The 14776-nt window shown below is 42.0% G+C and overlaps 1 protein-coding gene across 3 annotated transcripts in view; it reads left to right on the top strand.

Moving 5' to 3' along the window:
- Window positions 1-14776, top strand: part of Cadm1 (cell adhesion molecule 1) — a 318385-nt gene that overhangs the window by 180539 nt on the left and 123070 nt on the right. The gene's annotated exons all lie outside the window — the stretch shown is intronic.

The following is a 14776-nucleotide window of genomic DNA, read 5'->3' as shown; positions in this document are numbered from 1 at the left end:
GTATTATGTTAATCCTCCATAGTCACCTTTCCCATTTATATTTATCTACTTCACACTAATTTGGTCTTAGAGAAGAATCATTATTTAACCAGTAGTGGCAATACAGGCCTTGGTCTGTCCTAAGCAGCCAAACTCTTGTACAGGAAAAACAAAGGATTTTGAATCAACAGTTTGTACTCAGATCCCAAGTGCTACATACTTCTGTGTGACTGTGTCATTTAAGAATTCCTCATGCCTCTAAAGGAGCTCTCCCAGAGTGATTTTTTCCCCCCTGTGTATGTGTGTACATGTCTGTGTACATGAATGCACATATGTGAATGCTCACAGAGCTTGACACCCAGATGTCAAGAAGGTTGGAATTGCTGTCTTTGCTGGGGACAGGGTAAAGAGAGAGAGGGGTTCTGTTTCCAAATTTGCTAGGATAAGTGCTCGGCATATAGCAGTCTCTGCCGTAGTGACCTTAGGCAGTTGAATCTCATTGTCTCTCAACTTTCTTGTCTCTAAAACTGGTCATAAAAATAAGTTCTAATTCAGGAGGCTGTTGTTTGTGCTCATCATTGGAGTTATTGAATCAAATGCATGCGCCCAATGCTAGGCATGTAAGAAGTAAGCAATGAATGCTAATTATTCTTATTTCTTTCTATGTCTTCAGCAGCTCTAGGTTAACATTGTGTAGACCCTTAGAACATGAAGCATTCAGCTACATTACAGATTCTTATTTATTTCCTCTCTCCACATTTGCCTGCTCATACAAGGGAGGAACCTCAGCGCAGTCTTATAGTACATGTTTCTAACATCTCTGAACCTGACGATCATTGAATACAAATGTACTCACAGGATGGCCCGTGGCCTCCTCTGTCCTGTGCCTCTTTGTATGTTCACTATTTAAGCAAAAGCTGCCTCGATCTCTTGCTTCCACAAGTCTTCACTATCTATCAGATAATACCCAAACTTCCTACAGCAATTCTTGCCTTGCTCTCATCTCAATATGGTATTAAAAGCTTTATCTTAATTAAGCCACATCTCTAGCCCCCATTTCCCACATTTTTGTGCACTTTTAACCTCATCTAAAACTCACTATTCTCCAAGCAAGGTCTTGTGGCTCTAGTTGTATCCTTAGGGTAAGTTTTTATGAATTTTCACATTGAAACAGGAACAATGGAGGGCAGATGGTTTTCTGCCTACAATTTGTAATGTTTGGTTGTAGTTCTTATGATTTTGTTTCTGAGACCTATAAGTAAGTAAACCAGCACTCTCTCATAGCTGAGTATACGTGTAGATATGAAGGGACAAAGGATTCAGAAGTAGAAGACATGGTTGAAGGGGCGTCAGCCTCCTGACGGATCATTCGGTTTCTTCAGCAGTTCTCAGAGAATAGGTTGAGAGCCAGAAATTCATTATTTTTACTCTGCAAGACAACAGCATTGCTTTGGATACTTTAATATGAATGTTGTGAATGCATTTTGCTTTCATATAAAGAACAGAAAAGGTTGGCTTCATTTTATCAGTGTGTGTGTGTGTGTGTGTGTGTGTGTGTGTGTGTGTGTGTGTGTTATAATGGGCTGTGTAATATAATTTCAGAGTCCTCTGATGCAATATTTTGAAACTAAGTTGGTCATACAATTAAAACATATCTTTGGTCATAGATTGCTTGGCCTTATGCCATCTTCATAGGAACTGTCCTACTTACATAGCCTGGATTGGCTGAGAAAAATAATTGCTGCTATGAAATAATTTTGCAATTACCACTGTAATTAAGGGCAGTTTGTTAATGAAAGTGCTTGGTGAATAATGACTGCAGGGCACTCCATCTTGCAGCTTCATGCCAGATGATTGGCTCGTGCGGCAGAAGCAGTTAGGGACTCAGCGACACAGCTGTCATGGTTACAGGATGGATGTAAATATCCTTTGCAGTTGATGATGAAGAACAGTCATTAGCCTCCTGCCCCTTGGGAACCGGTCAGAAGAACAAAAATAAACTTAACACATGATGGTGAAAGCCATCCTTATGTCTCCTTTTCTTCGTATGAACAATTAACATTCTACTAGAAGCCACCGGGAGCGCGTGGATAAACCCTCTCCACGTTTTAAGCATGTTAAGGTGATGGATGCTCCTCCTCGTAGGGCATTGGTTGTTCACAGTTTATAACCGCTCTTATTAGCTTATAGGCTAGTTTTAATCTGCTCTTTAGAGACCCATGGGCCCCACTGAAATTTTTCTTGTTCATGCCCAGGTGTTGTGTATTTATTTCAGCCACTTGAAGAGCGCCCATGGAGAGATTGTTGCATGCCTTCTTCATGGCTGCAGGGGCAATTGAAGATCAGTGTTCTGTGTTTGGGCTTACTACCTGTATAAGCACTATACTGACTGAAGAAGTGCAGGCAGCTGCTGATCCCACTTTACTGTAGACTGTGGGGGGGAAATCACTGTTGGAGGTTGAGGGTTCCCCTGCAACCTCTCCCTCAGGTGTTTAAGTGCACTTTGTATTTATATTCATTGCACCTCCTTGGTGTTTTGATGTTGTTTTTCATTGTAAATTTGCTTAAGCAATCTTTTGTGGAGTAATTTCATAACATGCACACACTGTGGTTTTACACTGAGATGTTCGTGAGCTGCAACTCATTAACTTTTGCTGACTAGTAAGTCAGCAGAGCATGTTGTATTTCTTCGACTTTGTCTTGTCATACAGTCCTTTTTACTGTTTGTTAAAGGTCCTAGTAGGGCTGGAGGGTTGCCTCACTGGATAAGAACCCTTGCGGCACAGCCAGGAGGACCTGAGTTCAAATCAATAGAGCAGATTGTAAAAAGGTGAGCATGCTAACCTGTAATGATAGGACTGTGGGTGGACCACAGGAGGATCCCTGCTGCCTGCTAGCCACCAGCCTAGCTCCAGATTCAGTGGGATGTCTCAAGGGAATAGATCCAAGCATGATATAACTGGACAACCTAACTTCTGCTCTTCCTGCCTCCATGCTTACACGGGCACAAGCAGGCGTGTGCATACCATGTGCATCACCCACCTCCAGGAAGTAAACTGGACCTGACGAGTAAAGAAAAGGGCCTAGCAAGTCCCGTCTGAGGGAGGGAAGCACAGCTTCTCATGCTGTCTGTCCTGATGGAGAAAGCTGAGCTGTTTCTTCCTGTAGGAAGAAGAAGGAGGGTACCCCTCACTAAAGGAACACACCCATCACAAAATGACTGAAGTGTTAGCACGGGTTATGGGAGGGCTTGTTACTTCCTGCTTCTGCTGGGCAGTGGTCCTTGTGTGATAAGAGACACTTAGTGTTTCTGTATCCTCTTGACTTTAGCAAGAACCGATGCTGAGCAAGAGATGGACATTGTGTCCCCGGGTTTTATACAACCCGTGTCCCAGACCTCTGACTCTTAGGCACAGAGGGATTAGAAGGCACCATCAGGCCTCAGGGCCCCAGAAGCTTTGTTCTGCTGCTCATAGGAGCCCTTCCCCTTCCCCTTCCCCGCAGAGCCACTCTCTCAAAATGAACTCTCTGTCTCATTGACCACAGATGAGTCACTGTGTCATATGACAGTGTAGGACACAAGTCAGCTCACTTGTCCTTAAAAGCTACACAATGTAGCAAACCTTCCACACTAAGCATTAAAATGAGTATTTTATTTATGATCATGACTGGTGGATTAATATGGGTTCTGAGAGAACATAATTTTCCAGGGACTTCGAAGAATTCCGGGGTTCAAAAAAAAACTGGATACATACAGTGGCTTCATAATAAAACTACAAGGGTAATTGTGTGTGTGTGTGTGTGTGTGTGTGTTCAGAAGTATGAGCTTTTGTGGTAGGTCAAAACTCCCAATAGAAAATATCATTGTATTTTTAATTGGTGTTGCTCAGGTAGAAGACACAGGAACTATATCCCACTTTAGGAGAGATGGGACAATTGCAATATTTATGTAGTCTCTTCTCATTCCTGTTTTGTTCGGTGGCATTTTGACTTATTTATTTTTTGACTAGCGTGAGATTTGTGTTTGATGTTCCACAGCATCTGTACAGGTGCCTTAACATGGCAGAGGGGATTAAGTGCTCTCAGATGTTGGGGGGTAGGGCAATGCACATTCTTAAGTGAGGCAGAGTCCTCACGCACTGCCCACAGGATGTGTGGACCCGAGCTGGAGCGTAGCTTCCACCCAGCACGGCCCTCGTCTGGCTCCCCTCATTTTCTCAGAACAAATCAAGGACTTTTGGTAGTTCTCCAGGACATACATGCATCGTGTCCCATTTGGTCCTATTGTGGTCCTATCTGTCACAGCAACACTAATTATAAAAATTGAACGTAAATTTGTGCTGTTTAATAGGTTTGGGTTTAATTTTGCCTCAGTGGGAAGACATTTGATTAAAAGAGTCTTTTTTTCCCCTCCTCCTTCCTCCTTTTTTCTTTTCGTAGAACAGTTAGTAGAGGCGTAGGAAATTGATTTCAGTGTCACAAAGGACATTTCTGACAGGAATGTACTTTGAAATGATTCAAGGCATCTGTTTCTCTCAAATATGCCCGACACTGCTGAGAGCTGTACCTAAATTAAACTGTTTAACGTGTCAGCTCAGGATCCGATCACAATTTACATCCCAGTGGCTTGGCTGGAATTTCCAACATTTCATGAACTCCCTCCCCTAATTTACTAAACAAGTTCTCGCTCAAAGTGACCATTTGTTCTAGATGCCAATATGTCACGGTTGGAATTGATTTAGCTTTGGAAGCTATTTGCTTGGGTATGGTCACTTTGCCTATGAGATAGAATCATCTCTCTGGCATAGCTTCTCCTGGCATGTATTGTGAGTGACGGCCTGTGGGCGTTTTGATGCTGTCTGTCTTTCACTGCTGTGATGTCTGTCAGTCGAGCTGGCTCTGGGAGTTTCTGTTGAAAGGCTTTCTGAGCCCAGGAATGATGTGCACTGTTTATGACTGTTGGTGGCACCCAGCATCGTACCTGGGAGTCACTTAAAGTAAATTTTTCATAAATGAGCAGAGAGGAACACTTCCACACGCCCATGCGTGTAACCCTGGTGTAGACAGCACTGAGAGGGCTCATTTGTCTGCCTTGCTGTGTTTCTTAGAAATCAGCGCTGTTCACTTCTATTAATTACACCAAGGCATGTCCTTTGAAGTTGGAGGGCTGGGGCAATTATTTTGTGTGTGAGAGAACTTTTTATATTCATAGTAGAAATAATTCCCTGGGGATAAGAAGAAAAAGTGTCTATGTTGAGGTATAATAGGAACCTGAGCTCATTAAGGTAATTATTTAGTGGTTCTTTACCCTTCTTCTCCCCTCCAGTGTCCACCCACGTAATCCTCACACACAATTTACCAGGCAGTGGAGAGTGAAGAAGCCAGGGGGAGGCTCCTTCTATTGCCCTGCCTGTGTTTATAAGTCTGCGATCTACTGAGACAGGCCTGGTGTTTTCATGGGGCGACCCTAGAAGACTCTTGCCCTAGCAGAGTCATGTGGCCGACCTCCCTGTTGAGCTGGCCACAGGTGACAGGCAGCCGAGGGGACTCTCCACAGTACCGTGATCTCTGTCTGTAGTTCTTTAGGACTTCTTTGGGGAAGAAAGAAAGCATAGATTTATAGTGGCTTGAGTTAGTGATTTATCTCGTACGTGTACAGATGCTAGCTTAGCCTGGGTGTTCCACATATCTGGTTACCTCAGCATCACCCAGCCACCTAATAATCAAAGTTTACTTGGGTGCTAGCTTCTGGAGCCATCCTGGCCACACCATTTCAGCTTCCTGGAAAGGGGAGAGGAAAGGCAGAAGGGAAACAGCCTTCTTAGCCACCATGCTCAGGCAGGCACCTGCCTTCCTGCACATCTGGGAAGGAGCTTAGTCACCTGACTAGTCTTATGCAAGGAAGGCGAGGAAAGGAGAAAGGACCTCACACAGCATCCCTGGGGCTGGGCTTGCGTGGAAGCAGAGATGGAGTCTTGAATCTCTCAGGCTTTCTTAACCAGTTTGGCGCCTACCATCTTTGCTTTGTCAGTTTCACAGTTGTTGTGAGACTGTATACAATAGCCAATGCTGCCCTTGCTAATCATCCCTGCTTTCGCTTTTTGAGCTGAAACTGTTTGCAGAAATGATTGTAGAAATTGGCAGTTTAGCTCACCTTCGTCAAGTTAACTACCAGGACTGGGAGCTTTGCATACACGCTTTGTTTCACTTTAAAATTGCTGTGTACGACTGTCAGGCAAATGTTTACTGTCGTCCATTTGAATGTTTCGATTCCTTCTGCTTTCGTGTTGAGAAGCATGACAAAGTAGGGGAGATGGTAGATTTGTGATTTCTTTGGGTTGTTTTTGTTTGGTTTGTATTTTTGGTTTGTTGCTGTTTATTGGTTTTTTGTTTGTTTGGATAGCTGGTTGGTTTGGTTGGTTGGCTTTCCATATGAGAAGATATTCCATGTACTGCTGGTATGTTAGTCATTACACAGGAAAACCCAGAAGGCTTAATTACTATGGCCTGCACATCCTCTCACATAGCTTGTACAGATGGCCACTGACTAATGCAAAAATCAGGTTTCCATTCGTGATCTTTCTTCACAAACAGTTCTTGCAGTGACTTGAAAGATGGTTACCAACGTTACTGCCTTCTGCTTTTCTCCTGTCTTTCCTCTAAGGAGCTCAAAAATCACCAACAGCATGTTTTCCTCTACTATGTGTGATAGTTTGAATGCCGTACATAGACGTGGTAGGGTGAAGTATGTCCAGATCTCTGGGACCTAGAAACCTGCACTTAGATTCACTTTACTGTCTTCTGCTCCCCTCTCCCAAACAAAGCATTATCAGAGTTCTTGCTGGGCAATAAATGTCACTTTTAAGGTAGGAATTAGACGGTATCATCATTTGATTGTCTAAATATGAGCAAACTTTTAACTTTCGTTTTAGATGAACAAAAATCACCTTGAGTTTTCTTACATTTTTGGCAGAGAGGGACAGGGAGTGAAATTCAAGTGTGGACCAGGCCAAGCTCAGTGCACACCATCTGCGTTCTAGGTAACTTAACCCTGACACAGCTTTAGTGTTTAGTGTCAGTGCACACCCTCTGCTTTCTAGATAATTTTACTCCTGACACAGCTTTAGTGTTTAGTGTCAATGCATACCGTCTGTGTTCTAGGTAATCTTACCCCTGACAGCTTTAGTGTTAATATCAATGCATACCGTCTGTGTTCTAGGTAATCTTACCCCTGACCCAGCTTTAGTGTTTAGTGTCCATGCATACTGCCTGCGTTCTAGGTAATCTTATCCCTGACACAGCTTTAGTGTTGCTATTGTACAAGATAGGAGTGGTTTTAAAGTGTTTCCTGAAACTGAGTCATCTTATGCTCATATATTAGCTGCATTAAGCCTACTCAATAAAGACTGCAAGTTTCAGCCATGAGTTTATAGAATGCCCTGCCCTCCCGCAGTCAACACGTAGGGTGCCTTGGTGTCAAACTGCTTGCTAAAGGTGAGAGGAGGGAGCACATCTTGTAGTGATATTAATCTGTTTGCAATGTCTTGCAAATAAGCACAGTGTCCAGGGCACATTAAATTGAGTTATCAAAAATAGAAATTCAAAGCGGCTTTGAGACAGGAAGCGGAGCATTGCCTTTCTGATGGTGGACCTGTCCGCATCTCACTTTCCTGGCTTGACTCCAGCATGTCCTATGGCGGTCACTGCAGTGTCCAGGTGCTTTGTGACTTGTTTCTCTCTCTGCTTCCCACACCTCACTGTGAGCTGCATGAATAGATATGTTCTATTCATGCAGGGACAGTCAATCAATGTTGGGTTAGTAAACAATAAATAGAGGGTGAATAAACGCCTTAAGGGAGCAAGGCCTTACCCTCCCTCGAGGGTAAAGCTAAGGACACCCTGATTTCGCACAACCTGATAGTTTTGTTTGCTTCGCGCAGAGAATCTTCTCAATACTCTTCTCTGCCATTTTATTATGTGATCTGGATTTTAAAATGGAATAAAAAGTATGCATTATCTATATTGGTCTAAAGGGCTAAGATTGTTTCAGTTATCTAGTTGTAACACACTATAACCAGTATATAACCCAGCTATTCCACTCCTGGGTTTATTTCCAAAGAAATTAAATTAGTGTTCCAGAGATATATGTATACCTGTGTTTTTAGTAACTCTTCTCAGTGGCCAAGATACAGAGAATCAGCAAGACAGCCATGTGTGGATGAATGGATAAAGAAAGTGTGACGTGTCATGTATTTATTCTACTATAAAAAAGAATGAAACCCTTTCATCTGTAGTACAGTGGATGGGGTTGGAGGACATTGTGTTAAGTGAACTAAGCCAGGCCACAGAATCCAACTCATATTAAAGCTGAAATCTAGAGGCTGGAAGAGTAAGGGCTAGAACTCCATAGGGCCTGAGAGATGGATACCAGACCACAGATGGCCAGAAGGAATCTGTTCTTACATCCCCTGCATGGTAGAGCGCTTCATAGCAAGCAGTTCTTATGTAGCTTAGAAGGAGGTAGAAGAGAAGAGTTATGGAGTTCATGACACAAAGAATGATTTAATTATCATTCGTTTACATATTCAATGTTCCACAATGCAGCACCATGCCAATTACAAGATTTTTCTTCCCATAATTAAAGGGAATTCTCTTGTGTGAGATTCTTGGGTGCCCAGGCAAGGTCCTAGACCATTATAAGCTAGTGTAACCACCCATGAGTGTGTCTGACTAGTGGGACTTAGCCTGGGGTCTCTTGTGAGTTTCAAATGAGATACTTGGTATGAAGAACTTGACCCAGTCAAGGTCAGCCAGGTAGGTTAAAGTGATCTCTGTGACTTGTTCCTTTCCCTGCGGTCAGCCATGTTCAGTCAATCTTGTACTCTTAAGAAGGCCCTTTGGCTCTGTGTTGACAACCGACGTGCAGGCACAGCTCTGCATAGTCACAGAAAATAGGAGCCTATACAATGGTCCTTCTCCTTACTTTCTAGGGTTGTTAGATCGTGGGTTAGTTGAGTCATGTAAAGTGACAGCTGTTTGTTTTTTCCAGTATACAGTGTGTGTGTAACTAATAGAATCCTCTGCTATTGGATGGTTCTAAAAGTTGCTCAGGGCATTGTGATGTGATACGGCTCTGCAGACGGGTGTGTCGCCCGAAATATTTCTCTCCTCCTTTCCTCCATTTAAAAGTGTGTGTTTCTAGGCCAGAAGCTGAAATGTATCCAAGATCATCTCCCTGTCCCCGGCCTTTTATTAAGTGACTATTTCCTATTCTTTCTAGGATCTAGTGATGTGGAATTCAGTTCTGCCTCACTTATCCGGGGGAACTAGGTATCAAATAACTTCAGCAATTTGGACCACATCACACACATACAGACACACAGACACACACACACATACACACACACACACACACACACACACACACACACACACACACACATGTATACCCGTACATAGTCACATTCAGTTTAAGAGAGCTAGTCCTATAAGCTTTGGGAATATTTTCATCAATATAATTTATGTTTTATTTTCTATACCGTCTGATTCCATATAAATGGTGAATTCCCTTTTTTTTTTTAGTTATGAACCTTCTTTGGCCTTGTACCTACTTGTCTTTGTATTTATTAATAAGTTATCTTTATTTCTGTGCCTGTCCCCAGTACAAAAATGACCTTATTCTTACCTTTGAAGGAACTTGTATTTTAGACAACAGAGACAATTTGATGATATAAAATGTAGAATTCATCAAAGCTTATGTCTTTAATTTTCAGCATGTTACCTCAAACTAACTCTTTTCTCACATAATAATACTAATCACCACCACCACCAGCAAACATCAACAGGTGCATCCTGTAAGTCATTGTTCACAGGTAGATCCACCAGCTTACAGTGGGCAAGGAGCCTGCCTGGAGTCCAAGCTTCTCACACACGAAAATATCCTCTTCTTATGAAAAAAAATGCATTTGACATTGTGGTCTTGTGCTGATGAGGTTTTTTTTTTTTTAAAACAAAATAATCAGTAGATTGACCAGAGAGCGGGTAGAAGAGCCACGCCACACCACGTGACTGACAGTGCTCACCCATTGCTCCCTTACTGTCTCCAGGAAAAAATGCCTTTTGACCCCATTTATGGATGAGGGTTGGTATGGATGGTAGAGGGTCAGAAAGTTTGAGGGCTTTCTCAAGTTACTCTACCTAAGGGTAGGTCCAAAGTGGCACTCTCGCCTCACTGAGTCATAGATGCTCTAAGTTTGTTCTGGTCATGTGACTCACAGGTCAGCTGCCTGAGCAGTTTAACACAACTGGTTTAACTCTCGGGTGGACAGTACTTACAAGAGCTGAGAGCTGGCTAGGCACAGTGGTGCATCTGCAGGAGGCCTATACGGGCCTTGAGCTGCATGAAGAGACCATGTCGCCAGCCAGTCACCCAGACAACCCACTGCAGATTTGTGTTTCATAATTGATAAAAAGACAAATTTTAAAAAAAGGATTGGTTAAAAAATGACTTTTCACAACTGAAGTGGCACATCTATCTCGCTAAAAACCCAAAGCTTAAAGAACAAACTTTCTCAAAGCCCTGGAATTTCATGATGTCTTTCCCCCTTCATCTTCTCTTTTATTTTCCTTTTCACTTTGACAGAATTCTTGGTTGTGTTGAATTGAAAAGCCCACTGGGTTGAGGCCAATCTGTATGTTTAAAATTATGCACTGCCAAGTCCTCCTCTGGTGCTCCTTTTTAAAAAACTTTGTTTTTTAGAAGGTTGACAACTTTAAAAGAAATGGCGTGTTCCTTTAACCCCTAGAACATTTTATTTAAATTTAGTCATTGGTTTGGAGAACGAATAAACAGAACCTTCACTTAAATGTTCCCATGTCTTAGAATGAATGGGTGGGTAGTGATATGATTTATAGCTAGTTGGAAGAAAAAATAAAGAAGATAAAAGAGAATTGAAACCCCAAATTATTGGTTTCTGCAGTGCGTTTCTGATCTAATTCTCAAGTGCAAGAACAGTTTATGCCTTGCTTAATGCTTCTTGCCAGACCACGGAAGCAAATCTCTGCCTTTTATATAACTGCAGCTTAATTGAATGCTTATCGGCTCCATAGCAGTCTGAAGTGGAAAGGGGAGATCATCATCTATATTTTTACCCAGCAGTGTCTTCATAAATATTTCTTAATTGACGAAATAGAGGAATGAATGAATTTTATTCAGAAATTTATAGGATAACACTGTAGGATTTGTATTCTGTGTAATACAAATGGTACGTATGTGTGTGATGAAGTTGCTGGTACTGTTAGCAAACTGTGTTTCTTGCTACAAGAAACACACCACTGTGGGAGACACAGCAGGAGGCTTTGTGGGGGAATTCATGGTCGCACCGCTGTTGTCCACGAGGGCTCGTTGCATTAGCTTGCTTCTTAATGCTCAGAAGTATATTTTGGGAGTCAAAACACAATTTTAGAATGGACTTGTGGTTCTAGTTTCTGAATGTATGAAGCATTACCTGTTACCTGTTACTTCACCTCTCATGTCAGCCACAGGTTTCTCTAAAGGTACTTCCAGAACACAGAAGTAGATTTCTTCAACTCACACTAGAATGCTTCCTACCACCATATTTCATATTAAACCTTTGGTTGTGACATTATCTATTTGGCCATATTCTATAAAGAAGTCCAAAAAGAAAAAGAAAAACATAAAAACTTTCTGTCTTTTACTTTTATAAGGCCAAGGAGGTAGGCTTGTTTGACTGAGGGTGTATTTAGCAAAGCCTGTTCTTATGACTTGCATTTGGATAGCCTTTGTTCAGACTTAGCAGCAGCCGGTCTTTGTTCTCTATGGTAATTTATTTAGGACTGAGCCATTTGAAGTTGTTATACACCTGGACACTGCAGTTGAGGATTTCAAACAAAAGAATCCTGGAACTAACTCTAAAGCGGAAGTGCCAGTGTAGATGTAACAGGTCCACTGGTTTGTAAGGGAGGGGTCCGAGGAGTAATTGAGGGTGTGTGGAGCGGAGCCTTTGACAGAACATAGCTCTTCATTGCAGCTAGTGCGAGGCATAATTCCACTGTAAACTTTTGTCTTTCATTTCATGACAGTTCTAACCTTATTAGTTTAAAGTCTTAGTATATATAGACTCAAAAACTGACAAACAATCTTAAGACAAGAAAATCTCAGTTACTAGGGACCTAGTTATTCCTGAATCAACACCAGCCTCAGCATGAGACAGTAACTGGACCCAAGTGTTTTCTTCTTGGCTTAAGTATGGGGACTGGATTAAAAATGTCCCCACAACCTTTTGTTCTTGTTCATTGGTATTGTTCCCTCTCTTTGGAAACAATGTGACTGCTTTGGTGGTGGTGGGGGGGGGTAGCCATGCAGTCTTCTCTACTAATGGAAGGTAAACCTTTTGAGTTTTAGGATCTAGCTATATATTTTTTTCTTTGCAGTTAACTTTTTCCAAAGGAAAATAATGTCAAAGAATATTTAGACTCTAGTTATCTTAAATACTTCTGATGAAGTTCTTACCAACTTTCCCCCACCAAAAAAAATACTTTTAGTAGGTTTGAGGTATATCTATAGCATATATTCCTACCATGTGGGCAATGCAATCTGCTCTCAAGTTCGAAAATCTGGATCAGTAGATGAGCGCATTTAAATCACTATTACATTCATATGTTTGTATAACTATTACATTCATATGTTTGATTAGCCGGAGATACTTTCTATATGGATGAAATGCAACCTCAAGATGGAAGTCTTTGTTATTTTTGACTGCATCACTCACTCCATCCATCCTGCTGTTCCCCTCCTTGAGGCATTGATGGACAGCTTGAATGCATCTCGTTTTGGAAAGTGAAGCACGGGCAATTCAACAATGCATCCATAAGTCGGTTACCACGTTTCAACCGAGGCCCAGTAATGAATGAGAAGTGCATTAACCAAATTAAAACTCTGACCTGGCCATGCATTTGGCTCTCAGCATGTTTGTGGATCTTCCCACAGAACAGCGTAGTCATGTTCATTAAAGGGCCTCCAGCAGTTTCCCCTGTCCTTGAGGGTTAGTTAACATCTAAATAACATCTAGTTATGTTGATGGACATATCTCATGACCTTTCATCTTGATCGCCCAGTTTTCAGTTTATTCAAGAAAGTGGAGTATACCTAACAGTTCTCTTGTACTGTGTTCAGTACATAAGCGTTTCCTCAAATTCTGCGTTATAGAAGAGACTATGAGTTCTTTAATAATACATCTCCATGTAGGTGGGCGGCTATTCATCTTAGTAGATATTGTGTGTGAAGTCTGTTCCCTGACGAATGAACCTTAATTAAAAATTTGACATTAAATGATGTTTCCTGGACAAAAGGGGGTTGATGTATAGGAAAGCATGTAGGCATTTTATATCGACACCACAGTTATGGTTCATACAAGTTTGTGTTGCAGGGCTCTTAGACTTTTAGAAGAATCTGACAAGAATGAAATTTCTTGGAACAAGTGACTGGCCAGTCTGATTCCAACGCTTTCCAGAGCCACTAATAAATTAACAGGGGCACAGTGTGCATACCTCTTTGAACACTTCAGAACTGGGATGTTGCCTATTCCCCCACACCCTACAAAAGAAACCCCAAGCAAAGATGTCAGTTTCCTATTAGCTGCAGAAAACACAAAAGGGGGAGGAGGCTTGTGGTGGCAGAAGGAACTTGGTTTTAATAGAACTTTAAAGAAACTCTTCTTCCATTGTGGCCAGCTGATTCTCTATTTATCCGTTCTCCATTGTGCTGCCAGCCTCTAAGCTGGAGAGGAGAGAATAGATTGATACTCAAAAGCATATAAGTAGCAGAGACCAAAAGAACTGAGCAGCAGAACCTGACTAGAGGAAGCAGGGGCTGAAAACATGGAAAATGAGAGGAATTTCAAAGTCAGTGTTGGACAGTTGCATGTGGAGACGTGAGAAAGTAGAGTTCTTTGACAATGTAAACTGGGTTGAGGTCTGTGTGCATCATCAGAGACTTACATAAGTTGGAAGGTACCCAGAAGCAGAATATAGATAATCTTCTGACCTTGACGCCAGGGTTGGGGGGCGGTGTAATCTGGCACCTAAGGCTAGATCTATCTATCTATCTATCATCCATCTATCATCTATCTATCATCTATCTATCTATCTATCTATCTATCATCTATCTATCTATCTATCTATCTATCTATCTATCTATCTATCTATCTATCTATCTCAACATTTTCTCCATTAAGCACTTGTCAAGCAGTGCCTTAAGGTTCTGGGTGATTTGGTTTCCCGTGCATCTCTAGAAGTCAGTTTCTTGTCTTGCTTGCATGAGTTCGTTCAGCATCTGAGCTTCCTCCCTTTCATACCTCCTCTCTGGGTGTCTGTCTACCATGGTTGAGACAGTCTAAGCAGTCTTGGCTTACAGGTCTTTCCTCCCCATCCCTGCCCAGGATGGAGGAGGAGGGGCTCTACACTTTGTCTGTTAGTATCGCGTGTGGCTACCAACAGGGGCAGTCTTGTTGTCACTGGATCCCGCGGCCACTCCAAAAACAATGGCAAAAACTACAAAATGAAAGTGAAGCTTGTCACGGTTTCTTTCCCTTGAGTCTGAATTTGGATCTGTCTTCCTGACTGTCACCCATTTTATTAGGATAACTGTGTGTGCAACAGGATTGATCACAGGCAGTTTTAATTCTTTGTATATCTGTGTACCTGTTTGATGTATGATATCCAATCAGATTAATTCTTTGATAACTCTAGGTTGAAATAGATAGGCAGTGGATGTGTC

The sequence above is a fragment of the Apodemus sylvaticus genome, chromosome 7, assembly GCF_947179515.1.
Source record: "Apodemus sylvaticus chromosome 7, mApoSyl1.1, whole genome shotgun sequence".
Lineage (NCBI taxonomy): Eukaryota > Metazoa > Chordata > Mammalia > Rodentia > Muridae > Apodemus > Apodemus sylvaticus.
Note: the sequence above shows the minus strand (reverse complement) of the source record. Positions and strands in the feature narration are given on the sequence as shown.